General features: G+C 52.5%; 1 protein-coding gene across 1 annotated transcript in view; it reads left to right on the top strand.

Moving 5' to 3' along the window:
• The first annotated feature begins 2,754 nt into the window (after positions 1-2,754).
• The window catches only part of RIN2 (Ras and Rab interactor 2), a 238,679-nt gene continuing 214,188 nt past the window's right edge, over positions 2,755-27,245 (top strand). The window contains exon 1 of the mRNA XM_062203799.1: positions 2,755-2,900. The gene's annotated coding sequence lies outside the window, so the exon portion shown is untranslated. The remainder of the gene's footprint in view (positions 2,901-27,245) is intronic.

Here is a 27,245-nt window from a genome sequence, read left to right as displayed (position 1 = left end):
TATATAGCTCATAAACATACAACCTGGAGTGTTAAAAGCTCAATTATTCCACATTCCAAAGATGACTGCTGATTCCTACAAAGATAAGAATTTTCAAAAAGTGCATTTCCTTGCCAGTGGCCCTTGCTGTTGAGGCCACCTCTCTGGAGGAGATGAGCAGTTTTAACTACTGTTAACTACTAACACCTGGACCTAGTTAACTCTGCACTCGCATCCTCTACCTATCTCACAGTGGCTATGGGATTGAGCCAGACACTGCTGCCCAGTTCCAGTACAGATCAATAAATAAAGGACTGAGGCTGGTATTGTGGGGCGCTGGTTAAACTGCCCACTCTGATACCGGCATCCCATTTCAGAGCACCAGTTTGAGTCCTGGCTGCTCCACTTCCCATCCAGCTCCCTGCTCTTGCCCCTGGGAAAGCAGCAGACGATGGCTCCAAGTGCTTGAGTGCCTGCTACCCATGCTAGAGACCTGGATGGAGTTCCAAGGTCCTGGCTTCAGCCCAGCGCTGGCCATTGTGGCCATCTGGGGAGTGAACCAGCGGGTGGAAAACCTCTCTTTCTCTCTGTCACTCTGCTTTTCAAATAAGTACAAATAAATCTTTAAAAAATGATGATTTTATAGCTCAGACCCGAGTACAAAACTCTTACAAGTCATCTTAGGTGCACACAACACTCTTGCTCAACAGAGGAGAGAAACAAACTGTTGAGTTGCCAGCTCTGGGCAGTGCTACTGGATTAGCGTTAAAGGAGAAATAACTTCATTAGAAATGACATGTTCTTGGCTAGCCAGTCCCCAGCTGACAAAAGTGCCCAGAGAACACTGGTGCTCTCTGCCACTGCCCGGAGTGGCCGCTCCAAGTCTCCAGGGACCCAGGGGTGGAAGGCCAAACCTGCCAAAGATTTGCCCAATCCTGGGGAGGAAGGAAGTCTTTGTTATTTTAGGAGTGTCTCCCTGGGGTTTTCTCTTGTTTTTAAATCACTGTAAAATTGGGAACTCCCCAACACATCCCCTCCTTCCCCAGGTGAGTTTTTCTGCAGGGCTCACCTGCCACACATTTATTTTCTGTATCCCCTTCAATGACTTTCTCTCTCCCTGTTAAAGCCTGGTTCATCTGCTTGGGTCACTGCTGTAGCCGCAGAGCCTACGGCAGTGTTTAGCACCTGGTATGGGAGGCAATAAATAGTTTTCTACGGTAAAAGTTGTTTTCTAGGGAGAGGGCAAGGCCAAAGGCACCCCAAAGTTCCAGCACACGCAGAGCCCAGCCGTGGAGCCACAGATGAAGGCCCTTGGCAACACAGGCTGAGCCATCAGCACCTACTTGGCCCTTCTGTGGACACCACCAAATCCCCTGGGGCTGAGAATAGGAGAGAAGTGGGAGGGAGGAACCTGGGGCCAGGTTTACTTCTTTGTCCACCTGGCTCTCTTTTCTTTTAGGCACTGCTGTCTTCTCCGCCTTCAACGTTAGAAAGAATCCACTTTGTGTCCTGACCCTTGCATTTGTAGCCATTTTCACCTCCACCCTGACTTTGGGCCCCTCCTAACTTGTTCCTACCACCTGTGCTCCTTCGTGGGCTCTGAGCTGCCAGCAGTTATCAGTCAGACCAAAGCATCTGCTGTAACCTGCAGAACCTGACACCCCAGAGCCCCTGCCCCATCTGATGCACCCCCAGACCCTCCCTGCGCGAGCTCCTCCAAGTTTTGGGTCAGATGCCACCTTCACAAGGAGCTAAAGGTCGACCCCACCTACTTAATCACATAGCCAGGTCTCCAGGGTCCTCCACCTGCTACTTCTCCCTGTAACACCCAAGGCGATTCACCCATGGTTGCGCTTGTTTTTACTTTGTGCTCCCCAGAACTGCAGCTCCACCAGGGCAGTCAGCGGTGCTTTGTAACTCAACACATTCCAAGCATGAGAACGATGCCTGCCACATAGCAGGTGCTCAATAATTTACTGCATGGGTGACTTGGAACAGAAAGAACAGTGCCTAGGCTGCTTCCCCTGAGAGCTGAGCCGAGGGCTCAATAGCCATGGGACCTGATAAGGCCAGGACTGGGAGAACCAGACACCCCTGAATCCCAAGCGCAGCGGGAAGGGCTCTGCGGGCTTTGCGCGTTTGTTTCAGCGTCCTGCTTCTGTCCAAAACGAGGGGCCCTCTGTGGCATTGGCCACCGCTCAGAGGAGCTGGCCCTCGTGGAAAGCCGACCACTCGGGACTCTCCGAGCTCTCCCCGCTGCCCTGAGCGCCCCCGCTGCCTGCAGGCTCGGGGCCGGGCGCCCGCGTGTACGCAGGCGGCCGCCCAGGCTTCCAGAGCGCGTGGGGACCCAAGCCTGGGGCCGAGGAGGATCCTCCAGCCGGCGGAGCCGCTTCGAGGCGGTGGGAAGAGGGTGTGGGAGCGTGTGTGGGGAAGAAGGGAGCAGGAAGGGCAGAAGACGCGAGGAGCGAACGCGGGGCCCCGCCGCGGAGCGCGCAGACGCGGGCGGTGGCGCCGAGCGGGGCGGGCCGGCCGAGTTTACTCCGGGTTAGATAAACTTTCTGAGGCCGCAGCCCGTTCCCGGTAGCGCCAGGGTGGACGACGGCAGGGGCGAGGGTGGGCGGTGCCAGGGGCTGGGGGCGGCCGGATCCGGGGCTGCGCAGGCGCCTTGGTCGCCACCTCCGGCCGGATCGCCCCCGCCCAGGCCTTGGACGAGCTCCGGAGGGCGGTTGGGGGAGGGCGGATGGCGATCGCCGCGGCCCAGGGGAGGGCGGGAGGCAGACACAAAGCCTTCCCTCTCCTCCTCCTCCTCCTCCTCCTCTCCTCCTCCTCTTCCTCCCGGGCGGGGAAACCCAGCCCCGCGCTCGCCCGCGGGGCCACTGGTCGCCCCCGCCTCCGGGACCTGCGGGGAGGGCCAGCTCGAGGTAAGGGGGCGTTGGCGGCCGATGCGGGGACCCCCCCTCCCCCGTGCCCCTAACTGCGGCCGGGGAGCTGTGGGGTTCCGGGAGCGAGGTGCTGCCGGCACTGCCCTCGGCTCCGGAGGGGACTTGGGGGAGACCCAGCGAGCGTCCCAGGACGGATGAGGGAGGGGGCGCCCGGGGGTGGGGACCGGGGCGGGGTGACATTCCAGCGCGCTGGGCGGTAGCGGTCCAGGCGGGGTCCCGTGGTGTCCTTGACTGACCTCTGCGGGGGGCGGGATGAGGGGTCCTGGGGAGCCGCGGGCGCGGCAGCTCCAGGTGCAGGTGCGTATGCCGAGAAGGTGGGGCTATCCCTTGAGTTCTACCTGCGCGGTGTCAGGTGCGCCCGGGCTGGGTGCAGGGCTTCGGGCTCCCGCCGGGCGCTTCCTGCCCACTGAGGAGCAGCAGTCCGATGGGAGGGTGGTTGAGTCGGGCTAGGGGCGCTCGGGCTGTCACCGTGATTGATGGTGGCACAGCGGGCGCAGGAGTGGTCCCGGACTCCTGCCTGGAAGGGACAGGGCTACTTTCCCACTTGGAGGCCTCCTGGTCCTCCTCGGAGCTGAGCCTCCACCCTTGGCCCGAGCTCCCACCGGCACAGCGTCCACCCAGGCCGTGGCGGCGCGCCCCTCGACGGCCGGGGTACGCCAGGGTTTGCGGAAGTTCAAGCTGTAAATCCTCTCCTTTGTTGCCAAGAAATGAGGGGCGAGGTCGGCCCGCTAGGGCGGTTGGAGGCGCCTCTGGTCCCAGAGCTCTGAAATCCTGGGGGCTTTCCTAGCTAAGAGGAAGGAGCTGTGGTGCGCACGGCGCACCGGGGCTTTGCTGCGCACGTGCTGTGTAATCCACAGGGAAGCTCCAGCAGCCCCCGGTAAACACCCAAGCAGAATACTCAGCAGGCAGCACTGGGCTGTTAAGATAAATAGTATTTTACTGCGATATTTAAATCAAACGGAATGCAAAACATCCGTACTGAGCAAAGCCTCAACATTTGGTTGTGCAATGGGATTTGCGCTTTGCTGTCCTACCCCTCCCCATCCCGGGCCCCATTTGTCTGCTGCCTCCCGCCTGTGTGGTTTATGAAGCTTGACAATGGCAGGAAACAGAGTGGACACCTCGGGCTTCCTGTGTAGCCGTATTGATGAACTGTAGTTAATGCAGTAGTCCACAGAAGGTTAGGTCTTTGGCCGAGTGCTTCTGCGTGCAGAGGTGCTCCTTGTCCTGTTTGTCTCTGGGACACTCGGGTCCACCGAGGACATCAGACAATGGACTGGGAGGGGCCTGGGGACACTGCAAGACCGAGGCCGTGGCGTTTGGGACTTGGGAAGAAAGCCGACAGGAAATTTTGGACGCAGGTCTTGCTCTAAGTATTTGGAGGCTGGAGACACCGGTCAAGACCAGCCGGCCTCCAGAATCCTACTTGGACGTTTCCTGCAGACAGGCAATCGGGAGAGAACTAAAGTCGGTCGGTGCAGGTGGGAAGGATTATAGTGTGCCTGTTGGGTGTGATTTCCAGTAGCCCTCTTATCCCTACCCAAGCTGCCCCTGCACCTTTCCCAAACCCGAGGCTCACTGCCCACTCCAAAGCGGCGTTCTGCTCTCCAAAAACAGGCTCCTTAATTGGCCAGCTCTCCTTCCTCTGCCGGCAGGCCCTCTCCAGTCGTCTCTGCTCTGTCAGCAGCTGTGCTGGGAGTTGGCTCTTTCTCCACACACTCCCCGTATTACATTGTTTTGACCTTGTGTCCAGCTGCTTGTGGACATCCAGCCCTCCTCTGGATCCTTCCAGAACCCTGGCGGTTTTCGCATGGGAGATTTCCTAGACTCTGTGCGGCTTTCCTGGGTGCCGGAGCACAAAGCCCACCTGTGAGCTCTGCAGGGTCTCCAGCCAGACCTTGACCCTTAAAACACCTGCTCAAGGTTGTAGGTGTTGGATGAGTGAATGAACCAAAGCATCCTGCTGTCGGTACATTTTGAAGGGTGTCTCCCTCCAACTGTAATGCCTCTCAAGGAAGCAAGCAGGATTTTTAGAGCATTTTAGCAAAGGCTTTTACTGGTAGTAGCTCCGGTGTTTCTCATGAAAGCGGTAATAAACTGTGTCTTGCAGCTGAGGCAGTAGGGGCGAGAGCCCCAGGGCTGGAGTCAAGGGCCCCAGGTGCCTTCTGCCTCATCACATTGGCCTTGTGCAAGGTGGGTCTGCTCGGGGGCATGCTCTGTGCATAGTCCATCGAGAGCAGGTTGCCCAGTTGTAGATAAGGATGCGCTTTTGTTCAAGAATTACTGGAGGGGTCAGCGCTGTGGTGCAGCGGGTAAAGCCACTGCCTGTAGTGCTGGCATCCCATATGGGCACCGGTTTGAGTCCCGGCTGCTCTACTTCCGATCCAGCTCTCTGCCATGGCCTGGGAAAGCAGTAGAAGGTGGCCCAAGTTCTTGGGCCCTTGTACCCACGTGGGAGACCTGGAAGAAGCTCTTGGCTCCTGGCTTCAGATCAGCACAGCTCTGGCCATTGTGGCCATCTGGGGAGTGAACCAGCGGATGGAAGACCTCTCTCTCTATGTGTCTGCCTCTCTGTAATTCTGCCTTTCAAGTAAATAAATAAATCTTTTTAAAAAATTACTAGAGTGACTGTATTGAAAAATGTTCAGGGGGGCCGGCACTGTTGGCGGAGCTGGTAAAACTACCACCTGCAGTGCCAGCATCCCATGTGGGCACTGGTTCAAGTCCCGGCTGTGCCATTTCTGATGCAGCTCCCTGCCAATGTGCCTGGGAAAAGCAGTAGAAGATGGCCCAGGTGCTTGGGCCCCTTCCATCCACATGGGAGACTTGGATACAGTCCCAGGCTCCTGGCTTTGGCCTGACCGAGCCCTGGCTGTTGTAGCCCTCTTGGGAGTGAACCAGCAGATGGAAGATCTCCCCCTCTCTGTAGCTGACTTCGAAATTGATAAATCTTATGTTCAAGAGGTGCTTGTGTTAAGCTGCTTTTCGGCACCTTCATTGTGACACGTGTGGGGACTCTTTAGGAAGATGCCTTCATATGGGAGGCCTGTCAGCTTCCCTTAGTCCTGACAGCTTCTCATATTCTTCCAAGGAATGCCGGGGCATCCACCCAGAGCCTCCTGCTGGTGAGGTCAGTTCCAGGAAATGTCTATACTCTCCAGTGTGGTGCTCAGCCCAGTATAAAAAATGAATGTTTTGTACTTTTGGGAGGCATAGTAACCCATCTCTGTAGAGGAAATCATTGATTTGCTAGCTTCTGTGTTTCTGATTAACGTGGGCTGGTCCCTTAGGCTTTGGTCAGATCTGAGCTTTTTAAGATTATTTCTTTGAAAAGTAGAGGAACAGAGAGAGGGAGAGACAGAGGTCTTTCATCTGCTGGTTTACTCCCCAAATGATCACAACAGCCAGGGCTGGACCAGTCACAGGCATCCAAAAGCTAGGGGCTAGTCATCCCGAAGCACTTGGGCCATCATGGCTCTTTTCCCAGGTGCATTAGCAGGGAGCTGGATGGAAAGTGGAGCAGCCAGGACCCGAGCCAGTGCTCCTGTGGGATACCAGCATCAAGGTGGAGGCTCAGCCTACTGTTCCACAACGCCAGCCCCCAGCACTATTCATCTTCCTTTATCCCTTATGCATTGAATGGGGCGGGGAACACACCCTGGTGGATTCTGTAGGGGCTCCTTGTCTACATTTACAAATGAAAAAGTAGCAGCAGTCACTCCCTGGGCACCTGGGGCCTGGTACAAAGATCTGCAGCTCCCTCCCACAGAAGGTGCAGCCCCTAATTCAGATGCATCCATTGTTTGAAATCTGGTGTTTCTAAAGTTTGCTTGCAACCTATCATTAGAGCAGATTTCCCAGACAGAGTGACCGGACTATTCAGGCTTTATGGCAATTACTGGGGAGGCGGGACAGTGGAAGCCAAGTTAATGTCTCAGGCACTGGAAGGAGGGCCCTGCGGAGGAGTGGCTTGAACATGCATCTGTTAAGGTTGCTGGGTAGGTGTTAGTCTCTGAGAGGCCTAAGGGAAATGGAAATTTCTGTGTGGTAGAAGGAGGGAAGAAGTGTAACAAACCAGTACCTGCAATCAAAAGTCTTGCTGTTGGGTAGGTCCCAGCCCTCCCCGCGGGGCCAGCTTAGAGGACTCTCATCCGCCCTTCGTCAAAGAGGCTGTTAGGAAGTTCTGGGAAGACTGTCAGACCCAGAAAATCCTCTACCCAAGCGGTGTCCCGGAGGGCATGTAGTGGGAGGAGACATGGAGGACCCACACTTATCTCCGTGAGAACGCCAGTCTGACATAGTCTGAACTCTGAGTTCTCTGCTGAGAAGCCCACCTGGTCTGTCAAGTGTACTCTCTTCATTAAACTCTGCCAGCGTGCCTTACTGCTCCCCTCTCTCTCTCACATCTCAATTCTTTTTTTTCTTTTTTAAAGAGTCACTTATTTGAGAGGCAGAATTACAGAGGTCTTCCAACCATTGGTTGATTCCCCAGATGGCTGCAACAGCCAGAGCTGGGCCAGTCTGAAGCCAGGAGCTTCTTCCAGGTCTCCCATGCAGGTGCAGCAGCCCAAGGACTTGGGCCATCTTCCACTGCCTTCCCAGGCCATTAGCAGGGAGCTGGATCAAAGTGGAGCAGTCGGGACTTGAACCAGTGCCTATATGGAATGGAATTCTTTCCTGCTTGAAGACAAGAACCCCTGAGCAGCCCATCTCCACTACACATAGGCAGCCATTTCTAGATCTCCAATGCTTAGCAAATACTCACACAGCTCAAGACTTGTTTCACAGGTTTTTCCAAAGCATGGACAATGAGGGGTCTCATTTAGAGACATGGGTTGAGTAGGGTAGTGTCACAGGAGTCCCAGGAAGGAATGTTTTGAGAAAAAATGGACCTATCAGATGGGGTTGGGTAGGGGTACCTAGGGGAGGTGAGAAACAACTGGAAAGATGATGACCATTAGCGAAGTCGTGATGTCCAGGAGCCGTGTGTCATTCCATTTGCTGTAACTATAATGAAATACCTGAGCCCAGGTAACTTACAAAGAACAGAAGTTTATTCAGCTCGCAGTTTTGGAGGCTGAAAACCCAACCAGCATAGCATTGGTTCAGGCAAGGGCCCTCTGAGTGCGTCACATCATGGTTGAATGTAGGAGAGCGAGCAAGTGAGCACACACACACAAGGCAAGACAGGCAGCCCAACCAAGGGCTGGCCTGCTGTTTTATAACAACCCTCTGGCAAGAACTAACCAGGGAGAACCAGTGAATTCGTGCATTTTCTTCCCAGGGCACTGGGGTCCCAGTGATCTCCCACTGGACTTCATCTCTTACAGGTCCTGCTACTTGTTAACATTGGCTCACTGAGGACCAATCTCCCAACATGGGAATCCTTGGGAACAAAGCATATTCAGATCATAGCTGTGTGCATGTGCGTGTGTGTGCGCATGCAACTGCATGCGTGTGTATGTGTGCCTGCGCTGTGCTTGTGCACGTACAACCAAGGAAGAGGGCGAGAAGGAAGTCTTTATTTATTTATTTATTTTTAATTGGAGTTAGGCAGTGAGAGAGAGAGAAAGGTCTTTCTTCCATTGGTTCACTCCCCAAATGGCCACTACAGCCAGAGCTATGCCGATCCGAAGCCAGGAGCCAGGTGCTTCTTCCTGGTCTCCCATGCGGGTGTAGGCGCCCAAGCACTTGGGCCACCCTCCGCTGCATTCCCGGGCCACAGCAGAGAGCTGGACTGGAAGAGGAGCAGCTGGGACTAGAACCTGGGGTGCCGGCGCCGCAGGTGGAGGATTAGCCTAGTGAGCCACTGCACCGGCCCCGAGGAGGAAGTCTTGAACGTGATTTTGACCTGTTGAGTCCTGGGTGGTTACCTCGATAGAACCGTTCAATAAGCAACAGGAAACACTGAGAACCATGGGGGCCCAGGAAGTCGGGGACAGGAATAGGGAAGTAAGTTCTAATTAACTTACCATGGGAGAGGATGCTGGTCCACAGGCAGCGGTTGAGATGGGTTCTGGATGCCCATATCTGTTGGGAAGCAGAGAAGGGGGTTGTGAGACCAGGAAGGAGGAAGAGCTTGTACTGATAAGCTGGAAAAGTCCACAACGCAGCCTGTGTGTTCATGGCTGGTTTTGCTGTTCAGTGCCTAGGCTGTCCCAGGTGGTGTAGAGCTCCCATTGCTGGTTCACTCCCCAGATGGCTGCAATGTCCAGAGCTGAGTTGATCCGCAGCCAGGAGCCAGGAGCTTCTTCCAGGTTTCCCATGTGGGTGCAGGGGCCCAAGGACTTGGGCCATCTTCTACTGCTTTCCTAGGCTATTAGCAGAGAGCTGAATCAGAAGTGGAGCAACTGGGACACAAACTGGAGTCCATATGGGATGCATGTGCTCCAGGTGGAAGCTTTACCCACTGCGCCACAGTGCTGGCCCCCATCTTGGGTTATTAAGGACTCATTTTTAATACCAACCTGGAGAAGTTAGGACTGTCAGCCAAGAGTGTAACTAGAACCACGCCAGTTAATACAGTCTCTAGCAAAATGATTGAACAGCTTTATCACAAGATGAATTAATTAATGATTAAATGATAGTTTTTATTTTTTTAAATAGCTGAAATTTGGTTTTAGAATTTTTTTTTTAACTTGAGAGATTGAAAGAGAACTCCCATTCACTGGTTTGCTCCCAATTGCACAGAATGGCCAAGGCTGGCCAGGCCAAAGCTGGGTGCAGGAAACTCAATCCAGATCTCCCACGTTGGGGACAGGAATCCAGGTCCTTGAGAGAGAGAGAATCTTCCTTTCACTGGTTCACTACCCAAATGGCCACAATGGCTAGGGCTGGGCCAGGCTGAAGCCAGGAGCCAGGAAACTCTTCCATGTCTCTCACATGGATACAGAGGCCCAAGCACTTGGAAAGTATTACACTGCTTTCCCAGGCGCATTAGTAGAGAGCTGGATCAGAAGTGGAGCAGCCAGGACTCGAACTGACACCCATATAGGATGCCAACACCTCAAGCAGTGGTTTTACCCACTATACCACAACATAGGCCCTGGAATGCTGGCATATTAACCCATATTTTAACCAGTAGGCTAAACATCCATACCCTAAAAGTGTTTTTCAACTTGCTAATGATTTGGTGAAAGTATACATATGGCTATTTTAAAAAACGACTCTAAGAAAGTAAACTTGGAATCCTATTTGTTCAGCCTATGTGAGCTATCTTATTCTGATCAACAACTTTTAATTTCAAGGGCCCCCATTAAAAATGGAATACCCTGGGGCTGGCACTGTGGTACAGTGGGTTAATGCCCTTGCCTGAAGCGCCAACATCCCGTATGGGCGCCAGTTCAATACCCAGCTGCTCCACTTCCGATCTAGCTTTCTGTTATGACCTAGGAAAGCAGTAGAAGATATCCCACATTCTTAGGCCCCTGCACCCATGTGGGAGACCTGGAAGAGGCTCCTGGCTTTGGACCAGCGCAGCTCTGGCTCTTGTGGCCATCTGGGTAGTGAACCATCAGATGGAAGACCCCTCTCTCTCTCTGTAACTGTGACTTTCAAATAAATAAATCTTAAAAAAAAAAAAAAATGGAATGCCCCTAGGGCTGGCGCTGTGGCGTAGTGGGTAAAGCCGCCACCTGCAGTGCCAGCATCCCATATGGGTAGTGGTTCAGAGTCTTGGCTACTCCACTTCTGATCCAGCTCTCTGCTATGGCCTGGGAAAGCAGTGGAGGATGGCCCAAGTCCTTGGCCCCTGTACCCACATGGGAGACCCGGAAGAAGCTCCTGGCTTTGGATTGGCTCAGCTCCGACTGTTGTGGCTATTTGGGGAGTGAACCAACAGATGGAAGAACTCTCTCTCTGTGTCTCTCCTCTTTCTTTGTAACTCTTTTTTTTTTTTTCTTAAAGATTCATTTATTTATTTGAAAGTCAGAGTTACACAGAGAGAGAGGAGAGGCAGAGAGAGAGAGAGAGGTCTTCATCCGCTGGTTCACTCCCCAGTTAGCCGCAATGGCTGGAGCTGTGCTGATCCAAAGTCAGGAGCCAGGAGCTTCTTTCGGGTCTCCCAAGTGGATGCAGGGGCCCAAGGACTTGGGCCATCTTCTACTGCTTTCCCAGGCCATAGCAGAGAGCTGGATCAGAAGAGGAGCAGCCAGCCGGGACTAGAACTGGCGCCCATATGGGATGCCGGCACTTCAGGCCAGGGCGTTAACCCACTGTGCCACAGTGCCAGCCCCATAACTCTGACTTTCAAATAAATAAATCTTTAAAATAAAGATAAAGGAATACTCCCAGGAGTTGATGGATCATAACTGAGGACCGTGATTCATTTGATGTGGGACAGGTTGTACAAGTGTGCTGGTTTGTTTCTTTCAACCATCTGCAGGAGTGGTTGAAGTGATAATGCTGATCTATCCCAACGAGAAACAAATTCAGGAGGTGTCCTCATTACCAGTGAGAGCTCGAGTCTCGTTTTCATTTGTTGATGACATCTGGCCAAGCAGTAGTACACAGACGTATTAACACATCATCTCCCACTTGCCTGCAAGTCTCCAGGTTTGAGTCATTGCCTTGGAGACTTAGCGTTTTACAATTTCTAGTGAATGAAGCCTTTATTTTAGAATTGAGTAGGTTAACTCTGTAAACAGGATAAAGCAACATTCTGGGTTCCATGGGTGTGATTTTACTGGCTAGGTCTGGAATTCCAAATACAAAACCCTAAACATTTAGCTTGTTTAAATGGTTAGCTACATGAACTCTAGTTGCTTTATAAGGTCTTTTATTTTTCTTTTATTAAAAAAGTCATCACGGCTAATTTTTTTTTCCAGATAGCTAGCTTCCCATTGCGTTGAAACTGTGGCTTGATTACAAGAGTGCTTTTCAAAACGAATGGAGGCAGATGTCTCTCTGGTGTGCTGAGTGAGGGCAACAGCACAGGTCGGTTGCATAGGAACCTCTGAGTCTGAGAAATCAGCCAGTGTCCCACACCTGCAGCAGGAGCAGGCCAGGTCCCAGGCTTGTCAGACCTCCGTCCACAGGGGCTGGACCTCAACAACTCTTAGCTTCCGCCCTCCAATCATCCCTAAGTGCTCTTCATGTCTGGCAGCCCCTTTACCTGTCTGCATAGTCCAGTGTCTCCACTTTTCCTTTGGAATGGTTCCATCATTGCTTTTCTGTGTGTTTAAACAAGCCCACTTTATTTGTTTCCCCTTCTAGGTTTATTTAAAGATATATTTATGTTTAAGACAGTGACACAGAGAGACAGATCTTCCACCTGCTGATTCACTGAGAATCCTGTCTCTTTAATCTTGAAGACCTTGCTACCCCTGTGGCATTCCCAAGTCCCTCTTGAATCCCAGTAACTCTATTATTTGCTGTTTTCATGCGATCCTGTGTTTCCTGTCAGCCTCTCCTCTCCTCTTTGTTCTGTTTTCCAGCTGTGTGTTTTCAAATCCCCTGTGTTTGAGCTCACCGTTTGTTTCTTCTGTCTGACCTATTCTATAGGAGATGTCTTTTACTACATTTTTAGTTTCAGTTCGTGTACTTTCCAGTTGAAAGTTTTCTGCTTGATTTCATTTAATTACTTCCAGCTCTATCAAATCGCTTAGAGTATTGAATCACTTCTTGGTGTTCTCCTGAATTGCATGGAGTTTCCTTAAATCAGCTGTTTTGAAAACTTCACGGGAGCATTTCAAAATCCCAGCTGCTTGGATTGGTTTGCGGCAGCTTATCTTGCTGTTTAGATGAGATCATGGTTCCCTGGAAGTTCTCTTATTTTTTCTTTTAAAAATTATTTACTGGGGCTTGTGCTGTGGTGTAGAGGGTAAAGCCACCACCTGCAGTGCAGGCATCCCATATGGTTGCCGGTTCAAGTCCCATCTGCTCCACTTCTGATCCAGCTCTCTGCTATGGCCTGGGAAAGCAGTAAGAGATGGTCCAAGTCCTTGGGCCCCTGCACCCACATGGGAGACCTGTAAGAAGTCCTGGCTTTGGATCGGAGCAGCTCTGGCCATTGTGGCCAATTGGGAAGTGAACCAATGGATGGAAGGACCTCCGCACTCCCTCTCTCCCTCTCTCTTCCTCTCCCTCTCCCTCCTTCCCTCTTTCCCTCCCTCCCTCTCTCTCCCCCTTTCTGCCTCTCCTTCTCTCTCTCTGTAATTCTGACTTTCAAATAAATAAATAAATCTTTAAATATATATATATATTTATTTGAAAGGTAGAGAGTTATACAGAAAGAGGGAGGGACAGAGAGATCTTCCATCTGCTGATTCACTCCCCAGATGGCCACAGTGGCCGGGACTGGGGCAGAAGCCAGGAGATTTGGCAGGGTCTTCCACATGGGTGCTGGAGCCTAAGCCCTTGGGCCATCTTCCGCTGCTTCTCCCAAGCATATTAGCAGGGAGCTGGATCCAAAGTGGAGCAGCCAGGACACAAACCGGCACCCATAAGGGAATCTGGTGTTGCAGGTGGTGACTTTTCCTACTGTGCCACAATGCTGGCTCCCTGGGAGATCTCGGTGCTTGTTGGTGTACAATGTCATCTGTGTATTGAAGATGAGTCGGAGTGATCTGGCTTGCTTTGTGGCTGTCCTAGAAATTCTAAGCACTCTGCTTTTTCCCCCTCTAAGCTTGTGGCTACTTCTGCTACTTCAACACTAGATAGCACCCTCAGTTGAGATTTGCCCAGGTCTGCTACTGATGTATTTGTATTGGTTGAGTCTAAGCACATTTCCCAAACTCAATTTTGTCCCACATCTGTAGTTGATGTGGTGTTCAATATAAACTAGGAAAGTGCCTGAAAAGAGGTGTTCTGGTCCCCAGAAGCTTCGGCCTGGGCCTGTGATTGGCTCAGCCTCCTCATCTTATATCCAAATAGCATCTGCAGCCCTCAGCCCGTCAAGACCGGTGTGGCCTGGGGCAGGACCAACACTCACCCTGCCGTGGTCCATCTGCTGCTGGGGCGGGCTCACTGCCCAGGGCTGCACCTGTCAGCCCCTGCTGATGTGGGCTGGGGTGTGAGACTGCTCAGCTGGGACCACAGCACTTTGCCGGGCACTGAAGAAGGTACAGAGGCTCCATCTGCAGGCATTGGCATGGGGACAGGGACTGTTGGGATCTGCTCGATGCTGGGTTTTATCAGCCTGGCACTGAGTCCTAAAATAGTCCTGTGATTCCTTGCTGCCTGCCCCAAGGTCATATGAGGGTATTAGAGGCAGCCCCACAGCTACTGGGGCAGACCTGGGTCTCAGTCCCCAGGCCCTGTGCAGCCTTGGGGGTACACACCAGGCCTGCAAATTGGCTAGTGATACATGGCAAGACGTGTCTGTTTCACCAGGACACAGATCTCTCCCTGACCCGAGGGCGAGTCCAGAGACTTATCTACAGGTACTTGCCTCAGAATAGAAACCCTTAAGATCTGTCCAACACTGGGCTTCACCGAGATATAGTCCCAAGACCCAGTCCTGTGGCCCTTTGCTGCCTGCTCAGGGTTGGAAGAGAATGAAAAAGGCAGCCCGTTTGCCTGCAGACTGGCCGCACTTGGATCCCACAGCCACAGGTCCCTACAAAGACCCAGGAGTGTCCGCTAAGCCCATTGGGGCCAGCAGTGACACGGACCAAAATGAGTCTGACTGCCTGGAGCTCAGATGCCAGGCAGGCATAGGGGCTGCATCTCCTGGCTTCAGCCGGGGCTGCAGGCCTTTGGGCTGTGTCAGGTGCTGCTCTTGGAGTGGTAGGCCTGGCTCTGAGCTGCCAGGGATGCCCTAAGCTTTTGGCCAGAGTTTTGCTTTCTGCCAGTGGTTTGGAGAGGGGTGGCAGGGGCTGCCTGGGGGCTGGGGCGGGGAGGATTTTTTCCCAGTGCACCTGGTACTGGGCTTCCTGCGGGAGCTGAGTGAGGGGCTCAGAGCTGGGTGAGGGGTGTTGCAGGTGAAGTTTCCCTTCTTGCTTTCTTCTGTATCACTTTTCTGATGAGTATCACAGAATGAGGCTCTGTGTTCTCTCTTCCCCCAGCGTCCATAGCTCTTGGGAAGGTGACTTGGAGTCTCTTACTTCCTCTTCCTTTTCCTTGGCCGCCAACTTGGCTCTGAAGCGCCTTCTTTGGGTTTCTTTAGGTATTCATAGAAGCCTTTATCCTCAATGACCAGCCAGCTGCCTAACCTTTCTTGCCGTGTCCATGCGTTCAGTTTTATGGGTCTCAGTTCCCGTTCATTTGCAGTCACGCGGCAGGTGGCTTATGAGCAAAGAATGAAGCCCACCTCCTTTCTCCCCCTTGGTATGCTCCCGGGCCTGGTGTCATTTGGGGTGCTGGCCTGCCCCCCTCAACTCTGTGTCTGCAGCCAAGAGTCACAGTCCACTTTTTGCCTCTTTATATCCCCCCCCCCAAAAAAAAAGACCTTTCTCAGCTAATTCATCCATTAACGCTTCTGTTTTTTTTTTTTTTAGATTTATTTTTATTTATTTGAAAGGCACAATTAGGGAGAGGGAGAGGAATCTTCCATTCACTGGTTCATGCCTCTAATAGCCACAATGACCAGGGCTGGGCTGGGGTGAAGCCAGGGCTTCTTCCAGGTCTCCCATGTGGGTGGCAGGGGCCCAAGTACTTGAGCCATCTTCCACTGCTTTCCAGGTGCATTAGCAGGGGGCAGCCGAGACTTGAACCGATGCAGGTGGTAGCTTAACCTGCTACTCTGCAATGCTGCCCTCCAGTCATATCTTACTCCACAGGATTTGTTTGGAATTATATTTAGCCTGGATACTAGTTTGGGAAAGACCCACAAGGTGGTTTCACATCCTCTCCTCTAGGCAACTACAGTGCTGAGTGAAAGCTAGCTAGTGTTGACCGTGTGCAGGCAGAGAGGTGTCGGCCCAAAGGTAGGTTCACAGCACCTGCAGGTGTGGGGTCATGGCTGACTCACAGGGTCACTGTTGCCTGGCCTGTGCAGCGGCCCCGTTAGGATCCCCAGCCTTGCAGCCTGGAAGAGGACACTGGAAAGCACCCACTGGCAAGGATGGAATGGTGTGGTCAGTGCTTGACCAGGATACAGGCACTTACATTGGGTTTGAACTTGAAAACCCCTAGTTCAAGTTCTTGGTTATTTTTCTTTTCCCCCTTGGCATTGAGTGGTGCTTAGGAGAACACAGAAGGTCCTGTCTCTGTAGAAAGGGCGTGTCTCCCTCTTCCTTTCTTAAGCAAGAGCCAGGACCAGTGGGGAGGGGGACTGAGGTTAGGGGACCCCTCTGGCTCTTGCCTGGCGGTGATGCTGAAAGAAGGGAGCTCCACCCCATGGGCAGGGAATACCCAAGGAACCTCCAGAGGGAGGGCGCGTGGGAGGGACTGGCAACCTGTGAGAAGGGCAAGCAAACCGGCTGTGGATAGGCATGGAGGAGCTGCTCCTCCTGGTGGCTCCCTCTGTGCTTCCTACTACTCCCTCTCTTGGGTGATACCTCTCCATGGTGGGAGCCCTCTTATGCCATCTGTCCATGGGCTGCCCTGCCCCTTCTCTCTGGATTCTGGGATTCCTGCCATAACAGATGGTGTGTACTTGGTACTACAAACCATTTTTCTCCGGGCACCTTTCTTTTTTCTTTTTAAAAAAGATTTATTTATTTGAAAGGCATAGGCAGAGACAGAGATATGTCTTCCATCCGTTGGCTCACTCCCCAAATGGCCGCAAATGCTGGAACTGGGCCAATCTGAAGCCAGGAGCGTGTTCCTAGGTGTCCCACATGGGTGTAGGGGCCCAAGCACTTGGGCCATCTTTTGCTGCTTTCCCAGGCTATAGCAGAGAGCTGGATCAGAAGTGGAGTAGCTGGGACTTGAACCAGCAGCAACGTGGGATGCCAGCACTGCAGGCTGGTGCTTTAGCACGATGCGCCACAGCACCAGCCCTGCTGGTCCACTTTCTGAGGGTCCCTGCTAGGTTCTGCGGAAACCTGGAGAGGATGGATGGAGGATGCTGTACAGACCCTAGGGCTTTCAGTGCAGGATGGGTGGAGGACAGGTGAGACAGCATCAGGTCCTGAGGAGTCAGGCTGTGTGGCGAGATGGGAGAAGTTGGCAGGGGGAGCAGTGTGGTCCCATGTGGGCTCGGATCCTGTTTGGGGATTTGAGTAGACTCAATCCGCCGCGTTTCTGTACCTGGAGAGACGGAAGGTCTGCGTCTTAGAGCCGGTTCCTGGAAGCCGAACCTGAGCTGGGGATTCCGGTGGAAACTGATGAGGCCGGGTTCCCGGGGAAACAGGAGTGGGGAAGGGGCCAGGAGGGAAGCAGCTCAGCCAGGTTGCATAAGCAGCAAAGCCCCCAGAGGGAAGCCTGGGCTCAATCTCACAGACAGCTGGAAGCCGCGGAGGCCCCCCCACAGCAGCCAGAGCAGAAGCCCTCTACTTGGAGTAGCAGCACCCCTGCGTGGGCCAGGCTTTGCCAGGGGGCTGCCTCGTGCACCCTCACCTCTCTCTGCACACAGGCAGAGCCAGCCCTGAAGCCCAGGCCCCGGGCCCTCGACCGAGAGACACAGGTCCTGGCAGGAACAGGGTGCAGGCGTCCATGGGTGTGTGGACCGTGCACTGCAGCGTCTGTCATGGCCAGGGCGCTGGCAGGCAGAGGGTCTGCTGGGAAGCACTCACCCTTCTACATTTCCGCTGACTTCCTGGGCATGTGAAAGAGCAGGAGCTCCTTCCTGACCCCTAGCCATGCCCAGGCACGTGGAGGCTTCGTGGTCGCAGCAGCCCACCAGCGAGCATCTTCCCCAGAGTTCTGCGGCAGGTCTCTCTGCCTGTAGGATATATTGGAAGCGTTCACTCTGATCATCTGCATATGTAAATATCCTTCTTGGACAGAGCTCGCTTTCTGTTTATATTATGGTTGGCTCCAGAGGTGTAGGATAGAGGCCACTGAGCTCTACGGGTCCAGGAGACCAGAGCACAGGAGGGTCTAAAGGAGGATGGCACGGCAGCAGTGCCCACCCTCATTGTCCTGGGCAGCCCCTTCCTCCATAAACACATCTGCACCTGTGTCCATGTGCACCCTCCTGTGGCCAGCAGGACCTTCCCCTGTCCGTAAGGCCGTGGGATATGTAAATAACTTCAAGCCAGCCAATCACAGGAGGCTTCAGAGATGACATATACATTGTTGCCAGGGGGGTCATGATTTATTTTTTTAAAGACTTATTTATTTTAAATTTTGAAAGAGAGAAGGAGAAAAGCAGTGATCTTCCATCTGCTGTTTTTCTCCTCATATGGCTGCAACGGCTGGGGCTGGGCCAGGCCAAGACCAGGAGCCAGGAGATTGATCTGGGTCTCCCATGGGTTTGGCAGGGGCCAAAACACTTGGACCATCTTCCAGTGCTTTCTCAGGCCGTTAGCAGGGAGCTGGATTGGAAGTGGAACAACCTAGACACAAACCAGTGCCCGAATGGGATGTCAGCATTGCAGGAGGTAGCTTTACCCACTGTGGCACAATGCCAGCCCTGTGATTTATTTTTTTAAAGATTTATTTATTTATTCATTCATGCATTTGAAAGGCAGAGTGACCAAGAGAAAGAATCAGAGAGAAAGAGATCTTCCATCTGCTGGTTCACTCGCCACATGGCCACAACAGCGAGTCCTGGATCAGGCTGAAGCCGGGACACAGGAACTCCGTCCAGGTCACCACGTGGGCAGCAGGGACTCAGGTACTTGAGCCGTCACCAGCTGCTTCCTAGGTGTATTAGCAGAAAACTGGATTGGAAGGCAGAGTAGCTGGGACTTGAACCGAAGCTCGCCTATCGGATGTGCGTGTTGGAATTCTCCCTTCCTACCCTGTAGCACTGGAGCACCACATCCTGGGGCAGGAAAGTAAATGTAGGGATTGCCTGAGGATTGATTGGTAGAGCTGCATGGAGACCCTTCCTCTGGAGCTGGTGTTGTGGCATACTGGGTAAAGCTGCTGCCTGCGATGCCAGCATCCTGTATGGGTGCCAGTTTATGTCCTGACTTCTGATCCAGCTCCTTGCTAATGGCCTGGGAAAGCAGCAGCAGATGGCCCAAGTGCCTGGGCCCCTGCCACCCATGTGAGAGACCCAGATAAAGCTCCTGGCTCCTGACTTCAGCCTGACCCAGCCCTGGCTCTTGTGGCCAAACAGGGAGTGAACACGCAGATGGAAGATCTCTTGTCTCTCCTCCCTGCAACTCTGACTTTCAAAGTAAATAAATCTCTCTTTTTTAAAAAAAATTATTTATTTATTTGAAAGGCAGAGCAACAAAGAGGCAGAGAGATCTTCCACCTGCCTGTTCATTCCCCATTTGGGCGCAATGGCCAGGGCTGGGCCAGGCCGAAGCCAGGAGCTTCCTCCAGGTCTCCCATACAGGTGCAGGGGCCCAAACTTGGACCATCTTCTACTGCGTTCCCAGGCCATTAACATGGAGCTGGATTGGAAGTGGAACAGCCAGGACTTGAACTGGCACCCATATGGGATGCCAGCACTGCAGGTGGCAGCTTTACCTGCTCCGCCACAGCACTGGCCCCAATAAATAAATCTCTAAAAAAGAAAACAACCTAACTCAGCCCTGATTTATGCTTCCAGAGGAAGTCAGGCAGGAATGTGGCAGGAATGTTTACGTAAAGTCAGGAAAAGCCGTGCTTGTCCCATGCCTCCTGCCAGGGTGGCACGTGAAGGAATTGCACACGCCCCGTAGGCCTCACTTATATTGCAGAAAAAGGAAAGAAGGGAGGGAGACCCCCGCCTTGACTCATCCGGTCACTGTTGAGCCCCCACCACCCTTCACTTCCTGCGTCTTCACAGCCACTGCCTCTCTTGTGAGGAGGAGGATGTAAGAGGATTTTAGGTTAAAAAAAAAAGAATCACTGACTGCTGAGCAAGCATGGCCTCACGGAGGCCAGATGGAAGAAGACCACGATCATTCAGACCGTGGCGCTGGGCCACGTATGGAGAGTGACTCAGCAAAGCTGTCATGTGTCTGACAGGAGGAGGAGAGAGGGGAAGGTCAAGGATGCTGCTGGGTTCCTCGCTGACCACTCGCATTGATGGAGGCGCCATCCAGGTCTGGTGGGGGAGAGACAGCATGGCATGTGGGATGCCAGCGCTGCAGGCGGTGGCTTTTACCTGCTATGCCACAGCACCGGCCCCTGGCCACAATTCTTTGCCCGAGTCTGCCATTAAGTTCTTTTTAATCGATTGATGAAATAGGAGAAGGAATGAGGGGAACAGGTAGACGTATTTTGCATTTTGTCCCCCAGGGAGGGAGTGGTGGTTATCCTGGCTTCTCTCCCATCATTAATGGCAGAGTATTTGTTTATTTTTAATTTAGGGGGGAGCAGGAGAAAGAGAAAGCAGCTCCCATGCACCAGTTCTTCCCTTAAATGCTGAGGTCCTGGTTTTTTTCTGGTGCAGTTTTCATTCTACGTGATTTCTTTCTTTTCTTTTCTTTTCTTTTCTTTTCTTTTCTTTTCTTTTCTTTTCTTTTCTTTTCTTTCTTTTCTTTCCTTTTCTTTCCTTTTCTTTTCTTTTCTTTTCTTTTCTTTCTTTCTTTCTTTCTTTCTTTCTTTCTTTCTTTCTTTCTTTCTTTCCTTCCTTCCTTCCTTCCTTCCTTCCTTCCTTCCTTCCTTCCTTCCTTCCTTCCTTCCTTCTTTCTTTCTTTCTTTCTTTCTTTCTTTCTTTCTTCAGAGTGGACAGTGAGAGAGAGAGACAGAAAGGTCTTCCTTTTCTGTTGGTTCACCCCCTAGTGGCCGCTGTGGCCAGCGCATTGCGGCTGGTGCACTGCGCTGATCCGAAACCAGGAGCGGGTGCTTCTCCTGGTCTCCCATGTGGGTGCAGGGCCCAAGGACTTGGGCCATCCTCCACTGCACTCCCGGGCCACATCAGATAACTGGCCTGGAAGAGAAGCAACTGGGACAGAATCTTGCACCCCGACCGGGACTAGAACCCGGTGTGCCGGCGCCACAAGGCGGAGGATTAGCCTAGTGAGCTGCGGCACTACATGCATTGGGGCCAGCGCTGTGGCACACTAGGTTAATCCTCCACCTGCGGCGCCGGCATCCCATATGGGTGCTGGTTCTAGTCCAAGTTGCTCCTCTTCCAGTCTAGCTCTCTGCTGTGGCCCAGGAGGGCAATGGAGGATGGCCCAAGTGCTTGGGCCGCTGCACCCATGTGGGGGGACCAGGAAGAAGCACTTGGTTCCTGGCTTCAGTGCAGCTCCGGCCGTTGGGCCATTTGGGGAGTGAACCAATGGAAGGAGAATCTCTCTCTCTCTCTCTCTCTCTCTCTCTCTCTCTCTCTCTCTCTCTGAGTCTGCCTCTCCTTCTGTGTAACTCTACCTTTCAAGTAAAGTAAATAAATCTTAAAAAAAAAAAAAACTTATAAAAAAGATCTTCAAAGACTTCACAGAAAATGCATAATATGAAAAAAATCATGCTTGGGTTTAAAAAATTATTTGCACCAAAGTAAACATCTTTTAATTCCATTTTACGTGAACCTTATGAAGTACCTGCATATATCCCAGGGAAAAATAGGAAGCATGCCTTGTGTGCAATCTGCCTGGATGCATTTTCCTTCATTTTGGGAAAGAGACAGGATGCTTCCTGATAAAGAGGAGAGCACTTTAGGAATCCAGAGGGTGGCCGGCGTCGTGGCTCAATAGGCTAATCCTCCACCTTGTGGCGCCGGCACACCGGGTTCTAGTCCCGGTCGGGGCACTGGATTCTGTGCTGGTTGCCCCTCTTCCAGTTCAGCTCTCTGCTGTGGCCCGGGAGTGCAGTGGAGGATGGCCCAAGTCCTTGGGCCCTGCACCTGCAAGAAAGATCAGGAGAAGCACCTGGCTCCTGGCTTCGGATCAGTGCGATGCGCCGGCTGCAGCACGCTGGCCACGGCGGCCATTGGCAACCAACAGCAAAAGGAAGACCTCTCTCTCTCTCTCTCTCACTCTCTCTCTCTGTCACTGTCCACTCTGCCTGTCAAAAAAAAAAAAAAAAAAAAAAAGGAATCCAGAGGGTGAGTCCCAGAGGGCTGGTGGAAGAAGTAGGATTTGGTGTCAGAACCAGTTGGTGAATTAAAGTTGCCTGAGCCGTGACATCCAGACTTGGGGACGCCAAAAGTCTCCTAAAAGCCCTGAAGCCTGGAATAGTCTAATTGCGTGCCCAGGTTTTCCTTCCCACCACACATAGCATTGGGGGCCACTAGCTGTATGCCGGGAGTGGAGACTTCATCTACTTGACTTCATTTAAGGTCCCCACCTAGTTTGAGGACGTGTCTTGATGCCCATTTTCCAGATGGGTAGACAAAGACTGTAAGAAGTCAAGTGACAAACCCAGTAAGCCGTGCCACAGCCAGGAACAGCTGGTTGTGGATCCGAGCATGGATTTCTCTGGGACGCGTCACACACGTAGGGCCAGTTCTTCGCTTGGGATAAATGCTGGGTAGAGAGAGAACTCTGATCCCATCTGGGGTTGGAGACTGAGGAGTGGCCCAGCCCCAGCTGCCAGTGGCTGCACACCGGGCAACAGACAGCCAGGCTGGGGACGTTTGGAGGAGGAGAAACTGTCCAAAGAGCTGAGGGACATGTGGTACTGCAGAGGGCCCCTTGGGGTGCAAGGAAAGGAAACTGAGGCCCAGTGGAGCCACCTGGGCTTGTGTTCCAGGGTTCTTGACTTTGCTGTGACTTCTTGTAGTTGGGGCCGGCCCTGGAGAATCTGGTTTGGACCGGGAATCCTACAAGGGTGAGAGGTAAGACATGCCCACAAGGGAAGCGTGAGTACAGTCATGTGCTGGCTGGTGATGGGCCTCAGGTCCTACTGCCATTAGAGCCCACGTGTGTCACCTGTGACATTGTGGCTGTCCTAGATTACGGAGGAGGAGCTCTAAGATGTTCACATAGCAATGCAAGGGGCCTAAGGATGCATTTCTGCCAACCTATCTCTTGGTTAATGCACACCTGTAACTGATACGGTGCCTGGCTAGAGCCAGGTGGCTGATCTGGGGAGGGTGTTCATGGGTTGTTCTGGAGGATCTCTCTTCTTAGGTCGCCACAAGGGGCACCTACTGGTATCCTTAGGGGTGTCTGGTTTATGGCTCCATCCTCACCTGAATCCAGCCAGTTTTCCATTGCAAACACCTGTGTCCTGTGTGTCCAAGTGGGACCTGGCATTCAACATGCACATAAAATTACTATTCCTAGGATTATTACTATTTACTGAGTCCAGCCAAGCAGCAGGTGCGAGCTAAGTGCTCTTCTGGGCAGCTCATTCTTAGCAGTCTTGTGGCTGGGGCCTTCTAATTACCCCCAGCTCATGGGTCAGTGGAAGTAAAGCTCAGAGGCCATAACTAGCTTGCTCAGGATGCTGAGACGAGAGAACTCAGAAGTTGGGATTTGAATGAGGAATGAATATCCATGATGGAAATCTGTAGCCAACCGGGAGCCTCAAAACAGTGTCCCCAGACCCAGGCATTAGGAATACATGTATTTTTTTCATATTTGAACATTTTGAGATTTTCCAAAGTGAGGCCTGGATGGTTAGGACAGTGCGGCCATGCCATAGCTTTTTTTTTTTTTTTTTTTTTTTTTAAGATTTATTTATTTATTTATTTGGAAGTCAGAGTTACACAGAGAGAGGAGAAGGCAGTGAGAGAGGTCTTCCATCCACTGGTTCACTCCCCAATTGGCTGCCATGGCCAGAGCTGAACCGATCTGGAGCCAGGAGCTTCTTCTGGGTCTCCCACATGGGTGCAGGGGCCCAAAGACTTGGGCCATCTTCTACTGCTTTCCCAGGCCATAGCCTAGAACGAGATCGGAAGTGGAGCAGCCAGAACTCGAACCAGCAGCCATGTAGGATACCAGCACTGCAGGCAGCGGCTTTACCCACTGCACCACAGTGCCGGCCCTGCTGTAGCTTTCAAAAGCGTCACAGGTGTGGGTGTTGTGGCACAGAGGGTTAAGCTGCCCCTTAGGATGCCTGCCTGAGTCCTGGCTGCCCTGCTTTTCATCCAGCTTCCTGCCAATGCACCCTGAGGGGCAGCAGATGATGGCTTAATTGCTTGGGCCCCTGCCACCCACATGGGGGACCTGGATGGAGTTCTTGACTCCTGGCTTCAGGCTGGCCCAGCCTTTGCTGTTGTGGGCATTTGGGGAATGAACCAGTGGTTGGATGTGTTTCCCTCCCTGTGTCTGCCCGCCCCCCCCAAGTAGATGAAAATAAACAAACATTAGATAAACATGCATCACAGTTATTGCTTACAAAGCTCAAGTTAATGCATTTGGTTTAGTTTTTGCTGGAATCAGCATGTTTCGTGCTTGTAGGAAGACATCAATCTCAGGTTTGCTCAAGCACAGCAAACCCCCCTGTATGTCAGAGCATTCGCCAGAAGGAAGCTGGGTTGTTGCTTCTGTGGTAGTGGAGTTTTCCTTCCTGTTAGCACCTCATTAACAGACAGTCGCTTTTATTTCTGATTATGAGGGTAATACCCACTCATTGTACACACAGTTTGAACAATTCAGGAAGATGCAAAAGATGAAAATTCCAAGCACCAGTGCCTCATTGATTCAACTCTTGGTCCAGAGTGTAATGTAGTTCAGATATTGGTTTGTTAATACAGAATATACTGCTTGAAAAATTTCTTCCATCATGCTGCAGCTGTGTAATTTTAAGACTGTATAATGCTTAGAATTCTGTGAAATGGAGAACATTAAAATAGCAGCATGGCCTGGGGTCTTTTTGCAGAGACAGCTTCCCATAATGACCATCAGTTTTTATAAAAGGTTTATTTATCTGAACTGCCAACTGACTGAGATATTGAGAGAGAGAGGAATTGTCAGCTGGAGCCAGGTCAGGCTGAGGCTTGAATCCTGGAACTCTGTCTGGGTCTTCAACACACGTGGCAGGGACCCAAGTACTTGGGCCGAACAGCTGCATTAGCAGGGAGCTGGTTCGGAAGCAGAGCAGCTGGGACTTGAACCGGGCACTCTGAGGTGGGATGCAGGTGTCCCAAGTGGTGGCTTCCTCTGCTGTGCCCCATGAACTAATAAGCACCCGCCCCATGAACTGAAAAGCTTTGAAGAAGCAGCGCCTCCTTGAAAATACAGTCAGAAGGGGAGAGAGTGCCGAGATGTCACGTGCCCTGCCAGCCTCTGAGCTCTGGGTGTAGCAGAGCAGAGCAAGCCAGCTGTCAGTCATGGGTGTCACTCAGCAGCCAGTACAGCATTAGGGGTAGTGTCCAACGCTCTGCCGAGAGCAAAGGCTAGGTGGCGAGGGAGCCCGGTGTGCAAGTAAGTGCATGTGGGCTGGAGCCAGGTGGCCGAAGTTGCACCCTGGTGACTCCACTGTGCATCTCTGGACAGACCACGGAACTCTCTGAGCCAAAGTTCTTCCTTTGTGAAAGGGGAATGGGAACAGCCCCTACTACAAAGGAGAAGATTACAAGAGTGTATCTGATATTTAACTGTGATTGGCAAGTGGCATGCACTCCACATTTTAAAATGATTCAAGCCCCAGCCTGACCTGGCCATCGTCATGGTATAGCAGATTAAGCCACCGCTTGCCATGCCAGCATCCCATGTGAGCACTGGTTCGAGTCCCATTTGCTCCGCTTCCAATCCAGCTCCCTGCTGGTGCACCTGGGAAAGCAGCAGAGGATGGCCCAAGTGCTTGTGGCCACTTGGAGAGTAGGTTAGCAGATGGAGGATCTCTCTCTTTCTCTCTCTCTCTCCCTCCCACTCTCACTCACTCACTCTGCCTTTCAAATAAATATCTTAGAAACTTTTTTTAAAAAATGCAATAGGGAGCCAGCGCTGTGGCTTAACAGGCTAATCCTCCGCCTTGCGGCGCCGGCACACCGGGTTCTAGTCCCGGTCGGGGCGCCGGATTCTATCCCGGTTGCCCCTCTTCCAGGCCAGCTCTCTGCTATGGCCCGGGAGTGCAGTGGAGGATGGCCCAAGTGCTTGGGCCCTGCACCCGCATGTGAGACCAGGTGAAGCACCTGGCTCCTGGCTTCGGATCAGCGCGATGCGCCGGCTGCAGTGGCCATTGGAGGGTGAACCAACGGCAAAAGGAAGACCTTTCTCTGTCTCTCTCTCTCTGTCCACTCTGCCTGTCAAAAAAAAAAAAAAAAAAAAAAAAAAGCAATAGGGACAGTCACAGAGGTCTTGAACCAGGAGGAAAGGCTTTTGTTCATTGTACTCCAGGCCTCCTCGTAATGGAATGTTAGGCGGTGACTGCAGCCTTAGCCAGATGGCGTCATGGGTTAGGAGAGAGCAGAGAAGCCCCGGAATCCAGGGGCGCAGCGCATCTGTGCAGCCAGTGTAGGGTGGGCAGCTCCTCTTCAGGTGGTGACTCAGGGACCCAGGCTCTTTGCACCTTGATGCACGTCATCTGCAGCGTGTAACAAAATACCCAAGGCAGGCCACGTGGGAAGGAGAGAGCAATTGGTTTAGCTGGTGGTTTTGGAAGTTCAAGTCCAGGGTTAGGTGGCCCCCACTGGTTTGGCCTCTGCTGAGGGTGGTGGATGGCAGCACATCACAGGAGAGATTCGTGCAGGAGTGACAGTGTGCAGTTCCAGCTGGAGCACAGAGCCAAAGTCAAGCTTTCATGATGATCTTTTCACAGGAACTGTCTTAAAGTGACACGGCCCCCAGTGACCCTGGGACTTCTCAGTAGGCCCCACCCATTAAAGATTGTACCACCTCCTGGTAGCTTCCCGCTGTGGACAAAGCCTCTTAATACCTGGGCGTTTTGGGTGGATTCAGCATCCTAACCATAGCAGACGTTTTATAAGGCTATTGCAGAAGACAGAAGGCTGCAGACACGTGGGATGATTTTATTTATTTATTTTTAAAATATCACTTATTTGAAAGGCAGAGTTACAGAGAGAGGGGGGGAGAGAGAGAAAGAGACCTTCCATCTGCTGGTTCACTCCCCAGATATGGCCGCAACGACCAGGGCTGGGCCAAGTTGAAGCCAGGAACCTGGGACTCCACCTGGGTCTCCCACGTGGGTGCAGGGGCCCAAGCCCTTGGGTCATCCTCCACTGCTTTCCCAGGTGCATTAGCAGGGAGCTGGATCGGAGGCAGAGCAGCTAGGACAGGAACCGGTACACGTATGGGATACTGGTGTTGCAGGTGGCGGCTTCACCTGCTGCGCCACAGCCTCTCCTGTGAGACGGTTTCCATGCTGTGGCCAAGGCTGGTGTAAGTCACTTCCACTCCTATTTGGCTGCCTGAAACCTGGTCACACAGACCCTCCCCAAACACGAGAAGGCCGGAGAAGTAGAAGGCTGCTCACCAGCAGGCCCTGGCCGCCGCCCCAGTGGCTGCTGTCACAGAAAGCATTCATGGTTGCCGAGAGCCA

Source organism: Lepus europaeus, chromosome 10 (assembly GCF_033115175.1).
Source record: "Lepus europaeus isolate LE1 chromosome 10, mLepTim1.pri, whole genome shotgun sequence".
NCBI lineage: Eukaryota > Metazoa > Chordata > Mammalia > Lagomorpha > Leporidae > Lepus > Lepus europaeus.
Note: the sequence above shows the minus strand (reverse complement) of the source record. Positions and strands in the feature narration are given on the sequence as shown.